The sequence below is a fragment of the Canis lupus genome, chromosome 2, assembly GCF_003254725.2.
Source record: "Canis lupus dingo isolate Sandy chromosome 2, ASM325472v2, whole genome shotgun sequence".
Lineage (NCBI taxonomy): Eukaryota > Metazoa > Chordata > Mammalia > Carnivora > Canidae > Canis > Canis lupus.
Genome location: NC_064244.1, coordinates 59797299 through 59810049, shown reverse-complemented (window position 1 = coordinate 59810049; position 12751 = coordinate 59797299). Strand labels below are relative to the sequence as shown.

The 12751-nt window shown below is 47.8% G+C and overlaps 1 long non-coding RNA gene across 2 annotated transcripts in view; it reads left to right on the top strand.

Moving 5' to 3' along the window:
- The window catches only part of LOC112660604 (uncharacterized), a 57048-nt gene that overhangs the window by 41785 nt on the left and 2512 nt on the right, over window positions 1-12751 (top strand). Inside the window, exon 4 of one of the 2 annotated variants that reach the window (XR_003137098.2) lies at window positions 4250-4361. The exons of the other annotated variant lie outside the window; for it this stretch is intronic. This is a non-coding gene — a long non-coding RNA (uncharacterized LOC112660604). Of the gene's footprint in view, window positions 1-4249; window positions 4362-12751 lie in introns of those variants that run through there. 2 annotated transcript variants of the gene reach the window in all.

Here is a 12751-nt window from a genome sequence, read left to right as displayed (position 1 = left end):
AGGAATAATCAGGTTTATTTTATTTCCTTCCTCATTTTGGCCCTAGATGAAATGGCAAACTGAGGTTTCCATTATAACTGTGGGTCCATGGAACTTGTCTGGTCAAGTTAATTTCTTTCTTTCTTTTTTTGTTTTTTTTCAAGATTTTATTTATTTATTTGAGAGAGAGCACAAGCAGGGGGAGGGGCAGAGGAAGAGAGAGAAGCAGACTCTCTGCTGAGCAGGGAGCCGGATGAGATGCAGAGCTCCCCTGATCTCAGGACCCCAGGCGTCCTGGGCATTTTGGCATTCCTCTCTGACCAGACTCTCGTGCAGAGAAAGAGAACCATAGGCTACAGCATTTGGAGGATGATGTCAACAACAGTGTAAGTCACATCCTTGCTGCTGCTAAGTGTATGTGCGAGCTGCTACAGATTCACCCAGGGTCCTCCGCCACAGAGCCACAGCCTGAAATGAGCTGGAGTGGATGCAAGCAGGACCACAGGAGGCACACGCTATAATTTTTACTCTGAGTGGTTTTCTGAACCATGGTTCCCTTTCACAAAATTATTTTCAAGAAAAGTTTCACTAAACCTTTGCTGGCAAATAGCTCCCTGAAATATAGACATTGCTGCCTCTGAGCCTTTGTGTCTGGAAACCCTTCTTTCTCCCACATTCTATCCCCTACACTTCACCGGTTAAAGCAGAACTTAAAAAAAAAAAAAAAAAACGCAGATGCCTGTTGGGACCAGGTCAGGGCTCAGGAGACTGAAGCAGGCTGGGTGGGGGTAAGAAGGGACCCAGATTCCTCACTTGAGACTCACAAAGCAAAAGCCTCTGGACATGGCATGTTTGCTCTAAATCATCCGTGGGAAAAACCTCTTCTGACCTCACTTTATTTGACAGCAAAACTTGACCAGAATAGACGAGAGGCTACTTAAAGCCTTTGTTTATCTCACTTAAGGTGAATGTCCGTACTTTTTACTATAGAAATATTAGCTGATTGATTATGAGGGTGCTGCCTCAGCTTGCATTGGGGTTATAAGAATACATATAGAATATAGACACCATATTACCTCTCCCAAATCTAAAAAGGTCTGAATTTGGGTATGCCTCTGACTCCTAAAGTTTTGGATGTAAAACACGGGCATGTACAATAGGGAGTGGTGAGGACTTTGGAAAAGTGAACTTGGCGCCTACTTACATGAAGCATTGGCCAGCCAGCCGCTCGCTGCCTTTTGGGAAGGTCAGCTCAGTGTTGCCAGAGCTTTCAGTTTCTCAAAAGAAGCTGAATATACAGATAATGATGTGCTTTCCCTCCCCATTTGAAGAATACTCTGCAAACCAAATGAAAGCAGTGTCAATTTGCAGCTTGCTTGTTAGAATCATTCATAGAGCCTCAAATGTTCTCTATTAAGTGTGCCCAGAATCCCCATTCGTTATGGACTGAATTGTGTTTCCTCCACAATTGTATGTTGAAGCCCTAACCCCCAATGTGACTGTATTTGGAGATATGGGCTTTAGGGAGATCAGAGGGTGGGGTGTAATTTTGGTATCCTCAAAAGAAGAGGAAGAGACATCTGTGTGTGTGTGTGTGTGTGTGTGTGTGTACAGAAGCAGGCACATAAAGGAAAGGGGACACAGCGAGAAGATGGCCTCAGCAGGAAGAGATGCCTCACCAGGAACCAACCAACACGGGGGCACCTTGATCTTAGACTTCTGGCCCCACAACCATGAGAAAATAAATCCATTCGTCATTAACTTTCCCCTACCTCTATCCTCTGTTCTCAACAACTGCGTATTTTATTCCACATTGGTGATATGTTTCTCTTTTGTGTTGTCCTATCTGTGGCTAGCGGATTCCCTACATAAACCCTTCGCACAGTGCCTGGGGCATGATAAGGCATCTATAATTAGTGTTTACTGTGACTGTTATCATGTACTGTAGTTGCTGTGATGTTATTCTGGGGAGCACAGACAGGTCTCACACTTTTGTTTTTGGTTCTTTGGGTAACAAACTTTTAGGCTTCCACCTCTGGGTAGCGTGGGGAGAAGTCTCCTGCCTGAGGGTCTCTTGGAGGGGTTGATCCAGGACCAGGACCCTGGGCAAGTTCCTTGTCTCTGGGTTCTTCAGTCTCCTTAATGATAAATCCTCCTGTTTTCTTTCCCTGCCTCCCTGTCCCCACGATCGTCCTCCACACCGTATACACACACACACACACACACACACACACACACACACGCACACACCTCCCCCCCAAAAGTACACACAGACACACACACACCTCCCCCCCCACAAATACACACAGACATGCACACACACGCACACTGGTGCACACACACAGTAATGGGGAAAGCAAGAGGATAACATAGCTAACCAGAGACTCCTACAGAAAGGTGGGGAGCCAAAGGGCAAAGGAAGAAACTGGGCTACAACTGACTTTTGGTGAGATGCAGATGAAATAGGCTAAGCTGGTAGGGGTGGCAGTGTCAGGGCAGATCAAGGGAAGGCACAGCCACCATACCACCTCCCCGCCACTGCCCCTGGCCCAGGGGCGCTGCAGCAGTCTGCCTGGCACGTGGCAGTCTGGTAAAGGGTTGATCCAGAATTCTTAAGTTCAAATCTCAACTCCTTGACCTTGGACAAATTTGTGAACCTACCTGAGCCTCCGTTTCCTCAGCCGTAAAGTAAACATTATAGCCTAGCTTCTTCACAGTGCGAGTGTGCGACATACATGAATGATACCCAGTAAATATATGGGCACATCAGGCTGTTACTGCTTATGATGCCACATGGTCTTGTCACTTGTTGTGAAGCAACGACTGACTTTCAATGTATAGGGTCCCCTTTCGGTATATTGAACTTCCGTGTGGCCGTGGGATTCAGCTCTGTATGCAATGATAGTGCCACAGTATATAGGAACATTACTCTTCAATCTATAGTCTGCTTTAAAATAATAGTATAAGGACAAGTGTATCCTGTAACGGCGTCAAGGAGGAAAGGACACTTTATAGGGGCCAAGCGGCCAAATATCTTTACGCTGGTTCAGCCACCCAGCTCAGAGGGGCACAGGGGGTGGGGGTGGGGGGGAGCAGATCCTTCTGGCAAGGAAAGTCTCCATGGGGCAATGACATCTCCCACCACCATTAGCTGCTGTGTTTCCCTACAGGGCTTCATGGCCTCTCCGTGCCTGGGCAAGTTGCTGAGTCCCTCTTCTCACTTTTCTCATCTGTAAAATGGAGCTGGTAACAGTAGCTACTTTATAGAGTATTTGGGAAAACTGAACCAGCCGACACATAAAGGGCAAAGCACAGAATAAAAATGCCTGGCACATTTTGGTACCCCAGAAATGCGGGCTAAGCCTTATGTTATTTTGCTTGGGGCTAAGGAGAGAGGACCAAAAAAAAAAAATCTGTTGTGTCTGGGATCTTTGAAAACCCTGCAGGTCCTATAATGGGGACTCCGACAGCTGATTTGGCCTGATTGTGGGTCATCTCGAAAATCGGTTATTTTCATTTTTAAAAAAATTTGCCTTTCCTGCCCTTTGCCAACCTCACCAACACCACTGAAATCCAGCCGGGTGATTATCCAAGGATAAAAGCTTTTATCATGAAAAGTTTTGTTTGAGAAAGCAGGAACTGTGCTTCTCACTGCCGGCTTTCCTGCGCGCCGGGATTCTGTCCACACTCCTACAAAGGCCAAGATTATCTCTCTCTGTTAAGGGTTTAAAATCCTACAAGCCGGCCATGCAAGTGACCAGTATCAGATTATGATAACAAGATCATGTCCAGTTATAAAAACAAGTGTCTAAACTTTTCTCATGTCACTTTCGCCCGGGGTCCCTTCTGGGGGTGGGGGGGAGCTCAGCTCATTTTGAAGGCAGCGCTTTGAACTGAATTCATGGGGTATTTGCATAAGAAGATTTGAGGCTGAAGAATGGCCTGCTATTGCATCTGCCCATTAATATGCCTGCTAATTCAGCACATTGTAAGCCTATTGACGGCCCACAAAGAGCTCAAATTCAAGGACAGTTATCCTATGGCCATTGTGAGTGCTTCAATTCAAGGAATATGTTCACTGGAGGAATACAGTTGTTACAATTAGATATTTTTCATGAAACATTATAAAGAACTAATGACAACCAGGAACACAATACTGCAACAACCACCAAAAAACATTCAGAACTCCATGTGTCAGCTTGCCCCTCTCTCTCTCTCTCTCTCCCTCTCTCTCTCTCTCTCATAATCTCCCCCACACTTATTTTCCCAGATGCAGCCGGCTGGAGATGGATGGAGACCTCTAGATGTGAAAGCGCGTTTATCTGCTCCCTAAATTTAAATAAAAAGCAAAATGAAATAAACAGATCCCGGCAGAAGAGGAGAAGCCCACATCGCCGGCATAAATAGTGGTTAATTTAATCCCGTTTATGAAAAAACGTCACACTGTCACCTCTGAGGGACACGCAAGGCAATATTTTAAAAAACGTCACACTGTCACCTCCGAGGGACACGCAAGGCAATATTTTAAAGCAACGATGAATTATTTGAGAAAGCCTCTCTTTTCTGAAGTTGAGGAAAGATGTTTATGCAGATCTAGGAAAATTCCAAACAAGCAGAGAAATGGTGCTGACTTGTGGCCGTGTTTAGGCGCCTGGGGGACAGTGGCATTTTTGTAAGAGAGTCCTCTCTCTCTCTCTCTCTCTCTCTCTCTCTCTCCCTCTCTCCCGCTCTCTCCATCGGAAGGGTACTTGCAAAAAGGCCTGGTCGGGAAGGCAGGCGGTTTAGCTGGGCTGGGGAGGCCAGCAGCAGGAACTTTCTAAGAAACTGGAGGCTAAAATGCTCTTTCCAGCGGGGAGTTTGGAGCGCCCGGCGCGCCCAGGGACGCCGGGGATTGGGGACATTGTCTGGGCATTGTCCTCGGCTCCCACTCGGCCGGCCATTGTCACAGGGGCCCATCAAGCCCCGGGCCTGAGCACCGGTTGTATTTTTCTCACTCTACATCCCTCAGAAAAGACATCAAAGACCAGGGAGATGTGCTTTTTGCTTTGTTTGGTGTCTGATTCTCAACATGTGGCTTCCCCGGCCAAACTTCGGCACCTTTTAACCTATTCTGTTCAGCTTAGGCCTGAGCTGTATTTGAGCATTAGGGAAACTATAGTAACCAATAATCTGCCTGTTGCTGAAAAGAAACTATGTATCTTGTCACACAAGAACTGTCGGACGATCACCGTCCTAGACCGGACCCTTTAGGGGCTCCTGGCTTTCTTTCCTGGGGCTCAGCCTGCCCCTCTGAAAAGGCGTCCGAACCCTTTGCCTTTCTAGCATGGAGGACCCGTGTTCATGTTCATTTATATTTAACAAATAAGGCATTGTCCCTTGCAACATATCAGCATTTGATTATCTATTACAAATGTTTTCATCAAGTCAGAAATGAGGCCTCTTAACAAAAGGGAGGAAAGAAAAAACCCCTTTGGTGCAACCCAGGGATGAGCCAGAGACTGGGATTTTCTTGGTGGGATATTTGGGTTCTTTGGCACATCGCATCAGACCTGTTGCACACAGCGCCACCAAAAAAAAAAAAAAAAAAAAAAAAAAACTAGGGTGGTGGGGGGCCGCCTGGGGCATCCCCTAGCAAGAGAGCTGAAGATGCAATTATGTGGACAAATGTGGGCTAAGCAGAGCAGTGTGGGGTATCTTTTGAGAGTATAAGCTCCAGAGCCTGACTCCAAAGGCTCAAATCCCACCTCTACCTCTTACTGGCTGTGCAACCCTGAGCAAGCCTCCTGAGGTCTCTGAACCCCGTGTTCCCTCACCTTAAAATGGGGATATCAACAGACCCTACACGGAAGGCCTGTAGAAGGATTAGCTGAGCTAATCGCTGGGACAGCACAAGGCCCAGCACACAGCAAGAGCTCATAAAGGGATAGTCGAAATTGTTCTTTCACGGAGCAAATACTGCACGGGTGGTACACAGGTTTGGGGGCAGGCAAATCCACAAGGAGGATCCAAATGGATAAATAATAGTGGCAACTATTATTATTATTGCATTACATTTCTACTGATACTCAAAGGAGGAGACAGACATGAAATAAATATGAAATATAAGAAAACTAACAGAAATAAGGAATCGCTGCCAAAACAATTACATTGCTTCAATAAGCAACTATTTACTATTATGAAGAATAATATCTCAAACAGAAATGAAGAACAAGAATGAAAATAACTAGGATAATAAAAAATGTAAAGCTTTGTAAATGAAAGCTTCACAGACCCTCACCCAGGATCCTGAGTGGCCATGGGAATGGGGCGAGGGGTGCAGATTGAAGGAGGTGCTGACTCTCAGAGACTTGCAAGTGCAGATTTTTGTGCCCCAGGAGCCCCATGGCTTCCCAGTCCCCTCCCCCCTCCTGCTCCTGAGATGGGCACTGTGAAAAGTGTGACCTATTGACTTGCAGAATTTTCTCATTTTGCATACCAGCGTTTCACTGGCAACGTGACCTCCACGCAGACTGTTGCAGAGCTCACTTTTTCACTTATCCAAGAGATTTTGGACATCTTTCCATGCTGAACCTGCATAAGCACTGCCCGATCCTTGTCTTTTTTTTTTTTTTCCTTTTTTTAAAAAAAAGTCTTAACTTTTTTGTTTGTCTTGCACTTAGGTAAGGCAAAAATGATTGGTGACCATGATTATCATTTAGGTACAAATCCTGTCAGGCTTTTTTTTTTTTTTTTTTTATGCTTCTATGGAACTCATGATGGCTCACATTTTGCTGGATGTGTATTAAGAGCCTGTGATAAAAAAACTTACACTGTATTGACTCAGTTTTTAGAACAACTAGTTGAGGCTAGTGGGTGTCAACATCATCCTCATTTTACAGAAACAGAAACTGAGGCCAAGAGTGAATTTAAGTAACTTGTCCCATCGTGAAGCTACCGAGTCCAGATAACAACCCAGTGTACTTCCTGGAGCCTATGCCCCACCCCCCACAGGTGTGTTAGGGATGTGAACTCACACTGTGCGCACACACCCATTTTACAAAGACACCATGGTGCTCCGCATATCGCCTGAAAACACTGTTATAACCGACCTTTGCTTTACAGACAGTGACATTTGCTGATGGCAAAGCGGCCCATTGCTTGGATGGATGGATGATGATGTACTGAGGTTGTTTCTGGTTTTCTGTTCTATCAGGCAAACATATTGCCTGTGGTCTGGGAGGGTTTAAGAAAGCTCAGGGCTCAAAGGCCGTGGTCTTTCGGAGCAGCCGTGCTCACACACAAAGCAAACACTTGTCCTAGCAGCAACAGGTGTTTACTATGATCCCTCCAGAGGTGCACAGTGAGGCTCAGAGAGTCTATGATATGACTGGGTCAAGATCATGAGTGAGTTGGCCAGGCAGCTAGGTTGAAGCATATCCAAGAAGCACCAGATCCTGGCTCCCCAGGAGGTCTGGTAGAAATGTCCAAGTTGGAGCACCCCCTTCCTGAGCCAGATACACAGGGAGAGCTTAGGGCTGGAGCATGAGCAACAGGCACCTCCTCCTCATGTTTCCATAGGTAAGGCTTTTGACAGTGACCCAACCAGATGGGCAATCAGATCTTTTTCAGCCAGCTCTGAGTTTGGGACGCCAAGCCTATCAGGTTCTTGCTCTTACCATATCCCTGAGCTCTGGAAGGCAGCCCAGCACCCCTTCCCTAGCCCCACTTGGCAGATAGGAACCAGAGCGGCAACACCACTGATGTGTCCCCTGTGAATCCTGTGCTCCCCTAAACCCCAACTCAAGCTGTCTAATGAACCCATCTTGGTACCTCTCTGCTAGCTCAATGTCATTTGGAGCCTTTTCCTGCTGCCTGGGTTGGGAAAGATAGCAGCCTTGTCCTAGCTGCTACTTGTCCCTTCACCTTGCTCTCTCCACCTCAGTCTTCGATTAAAGGCCAAATCTCACTGTCTCTGAGACCCTAGGAATCACCCAGACCAATTGGAAGATGCAGTTGTTTGGGGAGGCTGAAGGACAGAGAGGGTGAGTGACTTGTCCAAGGGCACAGAGCATAGAAGTGGTCAAACGAGGACAAGAAAAGGCCCAGGGCTCTCTTGACACACAAAACTGTGTTCACCCAATTACATATTTAACAGATACTTATTGAGCACCCACTGTTATACCAGGCAGTGTGCTAAGCCCTCAGGATATAAAACCAGATGAGTCATGGGGTCTACCTCTAAAGAACTGCAGAGTCCTACTGAGCAGGTGGACATATAAATTACAAGAATAGAGAACTCTGATGGGCTGGAGCATTAGTCAGCTTGGACTGCCATAGGAAAACACCATGGGTGGGGGACTTAAACAACACAAATGTGTTTTCTTATGGTTCTGGAGGCTGAGAAGTTTAGGATCAAGGTGTCTAGCCAATAGAGTGCCTGATGAGGGCCTCTTCCTGGCTTGTAGATGGCCACCATCTTGCCAGGTCCTCACATGGCTTTTTCTCAGTGTGGGCGAGTGGCCCACATCAAGGTCCCAGTTTCATCAGATTTGTACCTCACCCTTAAGACCTAATTTAACCTTAATTATCTCCTGAAAGCTTTATCTCCAAATATAATCACACTGGGGGTTGAGCTTCAACATATGAATTTGGGAAGGGCATCATTTAGTTCACAGCAGTTAGTAATAAATACAATAATAATAATAATAATAGTAATAGTAATAACTTGCATTTATTTAGAACTTCTGTGCCAGGCATCATGCTAAGTACTTTATATACATATATAGTTTATTCCTCCCAGGTACCAAAGGGGTCTGAGCTACCATCATCCCTGTTTCACCAATGGGTTACCTGGGTCCGCTAGAGAGTTGAAGTAACTTGTTGCAAGGACACACGGGATGACCCCACAGCACGCCCCCTCCACCAGTTCTATGGGGGGTAGGGTGGGCAAAGGTTCACAGAGGAGGTGATACCCTAGAGAAGTTTTGAGGGACCAGGAGGAGCAAGTGTCAACCCACGTTCCCTCCCTCCAAATCCGGTGACATGTTTCTTTTCCCAACCCACCTTTTCCTTTCAAAAGTTTGTAACTGTGGCCAGGCCGGGGGTGGGGGTGGGGGGTGGGGGGTGGAAATGCTGCATTTGCAACCAAGTCTCTAGGCTCCAGACTTAAGTTCGCCTGCATTAAGTGCTTTCCCAGTGACCCAACACCGCCTGGCAACTGGCCGCCTTCTGCTTTTGACAGCTTGGCATATTTGGTCATTTACTGGGTGCATGTGAAGATCAAATGGGTTAAGATTCTTCTCTTTAAGCAGCAGGGTAAAGAACATCAAAAAGGTGTACATTTCATTTCCCCAGTTTTGATTAAGTCAAGCATGAAATGAAATGTAATACCCTCAAGTGGCCGGGGTTTACACCATTCATGTCGTTACTTCTGCTTCAGGAAGCCCAATCAGCCCTGGGCGAGGGGAACAAGCTAACAGAGTTTTAGGGTGGCCAGATGGACGGGGTTTACCGTGGTTGAAAAGGCAGCTTAGTGCTTGCCTCTTCAAGCCAACTGTGTGAAATCCTGGTGTGGCCCCTTCCCCTCTGGCTGGCCCACCCCCCCCACCCCCCACCCCCTGGCCCGGCCTCCCTCTCTGTGCTGTTCTAGATGGAGCAGCCAGTTCCCGGATGCCATAGCGTCCATCCAGGGCTGCTCTGCCTCTACCCTGAGATGCTTCCTGGTCCAACAGGCAAGAAGAGGATCCCCCCACCCCACCCCTTCTCCGGCCTTGGAGTGTGTCTGCTGGGACAGGGTGGCCCTAAGAGGGAATTAGCATTCAAGGAAGGACTACAGGCCTGGGTCCCTCCCTGGATGCTGTCTGGGGAACTCATTAATGAGTAAACTCATTGTGTGGGAAATGGGGGGAGGCGGGCACCCTTTTGTGCCAGGTACACTGTCCAGCCCTGAAGAGGTGAACCCAGCCACCTGACCCCATTTGGTCTAGCCAAATCCTAAAAGGTAAGCTGGGAGCACCAAGTAAAGATTTACAGGCCGGCCCTGGGGTTTACCAGCTGACTCAACTGAAGCTGAAACTAATACTGAATCAGTATCAGGGAACATTTTTTTGCAAGTAGAAGCCGTTGTATTCATTGGTCCACTTTTCGCGAGCCGGGGGATTGTTTCCTATTGGGAAGCCAAAGTTATAGTGTTGGCTTCCGATTATAAAAAGAGAAAACTTCAACCGAACTTACCAAATGTCTACTTAAATATCTAAAGAGGGAGGATGATGTTGCTGCCTCTGAAATTTAACCCTTGTCCGATGGTATCTAAACAATGAAGAATCAACCAGAAGAACACAGTAGACCATTCTTTTCACGAAAGCATATTGAAATGCTGAAAAAAAATTAAAAATGTTTTCAGAAAAGATCTTTGGAGTTGAAGAAATCCTATCTAAGGTGCGAGGGGCAAGCATCTTATATATCGGATAGATTGCTGCGGGCAGGGCGGTGGGGGGGGGGGGTCCAAATTCAAAGCTTCGGGAGCTGGCAAAGTTTGGAGACAAGCCAGGCTTGGCAGTGGGGAGATGTTGTTGCTCTGCGGCCACAGGCCTGAAATCGGAGGGGTGGGGTCTGGGGGGGGGGGGTGCGGTTCTGAGGCTGGAAAAGACCCATTTTCCAGAGGTGCTTTCTGGAAGGTTCTACGCCAGGCTCAGCAGAAAGCTTCAGGCTCTCTCAACAGCTGGAGGAGAATAGCAGGGCTTTGGGAAGAACTTAATAGAATCCTTAATGCCGCTAACAATCCGCTGCTATTGAACTGCATTAAGTAGATATTATGGAAGGACAAAGAGATAAATAGCTCGACATCACCCTCATTCGCATGCGGCCCCCGGCCGGGACCATTTTATGGGCAGCACCATTGTTCCTGCACTCCCCAGGTTAGCTTTAACTTGCAAATGATCCCCTGAAAAGGAAAAGAGAAGTGGTTTTCTTTTCTTCTCTCCTCCCCCACCCTCCCTCCTCTCTCTCTCTCTCTCTCTCTCTCTCTCTCTCTCTCTCTCTCTCTCTCGTTTCTGTCTCTGGCTCCTTCTCTCTCAAAATGCCCCTCACAGAAAGAAAATCATTTTAGGCCGTAAGAAAATGAAAGGCATTGTTACCATGGCCTGGACCGTAGCAAATGAGATACATCACGGGCTCGGGAGCTGAAAGCTACACTCGAGCTGTTTTATTTTGGTGCTTTGGAATGTGGTCCACATGAGAACATAAACAATGCTAAATCTGTATGAATTAATAGGCCGGGTTTGACATATTTCCCTTTGTTTGAGGCCAAACAGGCCGGGGGGTTGGGGTGTGGGAGGAGAAGGAGAAGGGAGAGGAGAAATCTTATTTGATTAAAAAAAAAAAAATCCAATAATCCAGCTGAATAGGAGGAGTGCGCGTGGCCACCCTCCTTAAGACGGGCCTTCAGAATCAATGGCCAGCCAGCGGCCAGCCCGTGGAGTCTCATCACTTGCTATGATCAAAATGCTTTTTTGAAAAAAAAAAAAAAGAAAAGAAAAGAAGAAGAAGAAGAAAAAGAAGAAGAAGGTCTCCGTAGAATTGTTTGCAAACTGCAAAGTGCTTCAGCGGCTGACACGAAAATGCTGGAAGCCGGAAACCTATTCCCAGGCAGAGGCCTTCCCTGTCACCTTGGTGGGTGAATAATTGTGCCTTTTGCATACGCCTTGTCATCAGCAGCAGGAATGAGGAGGCCCCGAGGACCGCCCTGGCAGCGCGGGTGTTGCACCAGCAGAGTAAATTAAAACACGGATTACAGCTAGTATGATTGGGGATGACAAGCAGGGCGGGTGTAGCCACAGAACGAGCCGTGTTGCCCATATGGTCCTCGGGAAACCCACGCAGCGCTGCTTTCTCCCCAGCCTGCTCCAGCTGCCCGGCTGAAGGGGGCATTTAGGAGGCCTCGAGCCATTTTCTGGAACTGGGAAAATCCGTTTCCCTTCTTTGCAAGTTCAGAAATGCCACCAGCTGCCACCAGGTACCAGGAGGTTTAAGTGGGGAAACCCACCCACCCCCATCAACCCCTACGTGGGTGGCACTCAGGGGAAGGTGCGTGGTGCAGGTGGCCAGGCCAGCAGGCAGGGCCGCTCTCTTTTCTTGCTTGAATTCAGAGAAGCAACATTCTGGGCCATTGGAAACTAGGTTAAGGTGGCACCCCTGCCCACGTGGTCGCCACCATCGTGGGAGCCGTAAGCCAGGGCTGCCTTGAGAACACCACTTAGTAATCTGGCAAATGTTCATCAAGCTGGTCCTATGTTCTCAAAGTTGTAGGTGTCGCTCCAGGACCGGTGTGAACAGCTTGGGCGGGCAACACCCTGTCAAGATGCCCAGGAGGGACCAAGTAGGGACGAAACCTCCACGCGATGTCCACCAAGCCATTGCTCCCGTGTGGGGTAGCATCCCCGGGAGGAAGGGGTGTCTTTCCCGTTTTCCACGAATGCACCATCTGGGCATGCAGTGGCCCTGTAGACGGTGCCACTTTGCTCGGACTCTCTGGACAGGTCTGATCATCAGTCCCATTTTACCGATGGGAAAATTGAGTCTCAGAGAAGTTCACCATTTTGCCTACGTCACATAGCTAAGAAGCGGAGAGCTAGGACCCCAACCCGCGTTGTCTGAGTCCAGAGCCTGTCCCTCTCAACCACCTCGTGGCATGCGGAGAAGAACAGGATGAGCCGGGGAGAACTGGAAATTACCTCTTGCCCAGAAGCTTCGTGAGCACAGGGGGCTGGAAGCACACTGTGGCCATGGTTCCTGG